A 3,829-nucleotide genomic window follows, 5' to 3' on the forward strand; every position below is an offset into this window, starting at 1 on the left:
CCGCCCCCCGCCGAATCCTCTTCTCTTCCTCTTCGGCCCGGCCTCCCGGCCAGCGCCGCTTACCCGGCGCAACCTCGCAGGGCCGGGCCTTCAACGTCAGCACTATGGCTCTCTCTGCTGTCGCTTTCTCTCCGCCGCCGCGCTGTCTGCAAGCAGCACTTTCTACACGCCTCGCCGGCGAGCCAGCTCACGTCCAGTGGAGCAGATTCCACGGGCGAGTCCACTGTCTCGGAGAGCCATCTGTTGGTGTTGCATCTCCTCGAATCTGTTGGCCTTTTTTTTTTTTTTAATCCTTTTCCGGGTAACCAGAGGGGAAGCTCAGTTCCGTTCCTTAACCCTGAGACCACTAAAGGGACAATACAAAAAAGAGGAAATAAGTACATTTTTAAGATTACAAGAGCTTCACAATCGGTAGAGCGTTTTGTATTCTGGATTAATTTTGCTTTATATTCATATGCTAATCTCTTCCTTTCCACGAAGGGATTATAAGGTTCCACAATGGGGTGTCTGTGTAATTTTCTAAAAGGGCACAAAGGGTTTAAATCACTGTTTCTTTGTAATTGGAGGCAATATAGAGCGGGAGGGATAAAAATCTAAAATCTACACAGAATTAGTTGTGGTGTGTGTTTTTTAACTCTGCAGGTGAGGTCAACTGTGGGACCAAGATAGGTTTTAGAATATAAAGAGTTTCAAGAGTGAAAGAAGGAAAAGAGTACTTTAACAGTTATTAAGTTTTGAAAATAAATTTTGCACTTATGGGAAATATTGGAATTTAAAGACTCACTGCATTTTGTAGTGTCGATTTAACTTACCCAGCATTATCACATCACAGCCTAATTTTTAAAAGCAAATGTTAGCGTCAGGATAGTAGTTACTCGGTAAGGAAAAAAAGGGTTAGGATGGAGAGGGATACCCTGTGATAGTATTTCATTTTTTGACCTAGGTGGTGATTATACAGGGATTGGCAAAAGTAGGTTTACAGTTGTGAATATGGTGGAAACAAAGTTTATTCTTGTATTATTTATTTGTTCTTGTATTTATTATTAACCTCGTTTTACCACTCCTTATAGACTTCTTAAACTGAATATGTATGTGTGTATATTATACTTTAAAGTATATGTTATATTGAGGTGTTTAATTTACCATTGTAACCATTTTTAGTTCAATAGCAGAAAGTACATTCACATTGTTGTGCAACTATCACCACTGTCCATCCCCAGAAGTATCTCATCATTCACATTGAAACTCTGTGCCCATTAAACAATAACTCCCTTTCCCTCCTACCTCCAATACCCTGGTATCTTCTTTTTTCTGTCTCTGTGATACCTCATACATGCAGAATCATGCAATATTTGTCCTTTTGTGTCTGACTTATTTCACTTAGCATAATGTCTTCAAGGTTCGTCCATGTTATATCAGAATTTCCTTCCTTTGCAAAGCTGAATAATATTCCATTGCATGTATATGCTACATTTTGTGTATACATGCATTCAGAATGGACACATGAATTGTTTCCTCAATGTATACTTTATAACTTTTTGAATGTGGCTTGAATTCTTACAGCAGGACGTCATTAAAGGAACAAAGACACTTAAAGGAAGAGTTTGTGGAATAAAATCAATGAAGGTCAACACAATAGTATAATTAAAAGGTAAAAGCCAAAAAAAAAAAAAAAAAAGGTAAAAGCCTATTTCCAAAGCAAATGTCACTGAATCCAGACAACCATGACCAGACTATGACCTGTTCAATATGTTGAGGATTCACATTGCTTTGCTAATTTTTAAAGAAAGACCCCTTTGTAGTAGGAGTATGTTTACCCAGTTTTGAGAGCTAAAACCCCAATAAAGTCCCACTATATTGTCACAAATACGTCTTTGCCATTTAATAGTATGCCACCACTTTACATCTACTAAAGGAGAAATAACAGTGTATATAGCATTGATAATGCTTTATATTCTTTTGCTGATTTATACATTTAGTTGGAAGGCAAGAATTCCTGAGTTCTAATTTCTCTTTCTACATTTTCTATATTATAATTTCAGGCAAACCAAGAGCACTCATTCTGAGTTTCTGACTTATCACACTTTAGCTTGCCTTAGGTTCTTCATATGCAGTTGTATAAAGTTTAGGAAACTAAGCCTTGTTCTCAAATGCTCTAGTAATGGAGTAGTATGGAGAAAAGCTTTTGATATAATGTAAGAAAAAATGGTATTAAATTCTATGTACACTAGGATCATAAGCTTGTAAAAATAAGAATTTTTAATAAATATGAAAATACAACAGTAGAATGTGTACCGTTTCATCTGATTTTTCTAAAATAGTTTTATTTATATAAAACATTTTTGAGATTTGCCATGTATTTAAAAATAATAATGCCATAATATCAAACCTCTGTGAGAAGAGAATAATTGGGTCTACTTACTTTAAGCATATTCTGATAAAATTAAATCTGCATAAAGGAAAAAATGCAACATGGAAATAAAGCATGAGTCTGGTGAAATTATGGGTGCTTTTTTCTTCTCTCTATTTGCTAAATGTTCTGTTCTAGGTAGGTATTACCTTTCAGAATAAGATTTTTTAAAATATATTTTATTGATTTTTTTACAGAGAGAAAGGAAGAGGAATAGAGAGTTAGAAACATCGATCAGCTGCCTCCTGCACACTCCCCACTGGGGATGTGCCCGCAACCAAGGTGTATGCCCTTGACTGGAATTATACCTGGGACCCTTGAGTCTGCAGGTCGACGCTCTATCCACTGAGCCAAACCAGCTAGGGCCAGAATAACATTATTTTTAAAAAATTAAAATAAAAAATTGAATCTGCACAACGCTTTGAAAATCATTTTACACCTATAGTCAATGTGGGAAGTTACAATGGGGAGTTAGGAGGTTCCCATATATGGTAGGTTAATGTTTTAACTATTGCTGTAATCATAATAGTGAATACTTATTGAGCATTTATTTACTATTTGTCCAGAATTACAGCAAGTATTTTATCTTTGTCTTCATTTATAATTCTTTGAGATGGATATTAAGCCCATTCAACAGATGAATAATTTGAGGCCTAAAGAAGTTAGGTGGCTTATAATTTAAAAGCCACCAAGTTTATATGGGGCCTAAAAAAGATTCCAGGTCAGTTGGATAGAAAGAATTTCTAACACTATTGAAGTGTGATGTACTTTTCTAAAATTTTAGTAAACTATAAAAAAACATTCAAGCTATATCATAACCACCATGAAGATAGTATCTGGTTATTAACAGAGGCAGATGTACTGTGAAGCTATTGAAGATTCAGGGCTCCTAAATGCACAAGACCCTCCAAGAACCTGGAGGGGCTCTAGAAATGGTCTTTTGAAAGACCTGGATATTTTTTCATTATTGTGTAAAAAATTTTTCCATTTCTTTTTTTTTTAATCTTTATTGTTGAAAGTATTACATATGTCTCCCTTTTTCCTCCGTTGACCTCTTCTAGCTCGTCCCCCACTCCAGGGCTTCGCCACCCTATTGGCTATGCCCATGGGTTATGCATATATGTATACAAGTTCTTTGGTTGGTCTCTTGCTACCCATCCACCCTTCCCCACCTTCCTTCTGAGGTTGGACAGTTTGTTTCATGCTTCCATGTCTCTGGATCTATTTTGTTCATCAGTTTATTTTGTTCATTAGATTCCACATGTGAGTGAGATCATGTGATACTTAATCTTTCCCTGAGTGGCTTATTTTGCTTAGCATAATACTCTCCAGGTCCCTCCATGCTGTCCCAAAGGTAAGAGATCCTTCTTTTTAACAGCGGCATAGTATTACATTATATAAATACTAGTGACCTGGTGC

This window comes from Myotis davidii, unplaced genomic scaffold (genome assembly GCF_000327345.1).
Source record: "Myotis davidii unplaced genomic scaffold, ASM32734v1 scaffold363, whole genome shotgun sequence".
Taxonomy (NCBI): Eukaryota; Metazoa; Chordata; class Mammalia; order Chiroptera; family Vespertilionidae; genus Myotis; species Myotis davidii.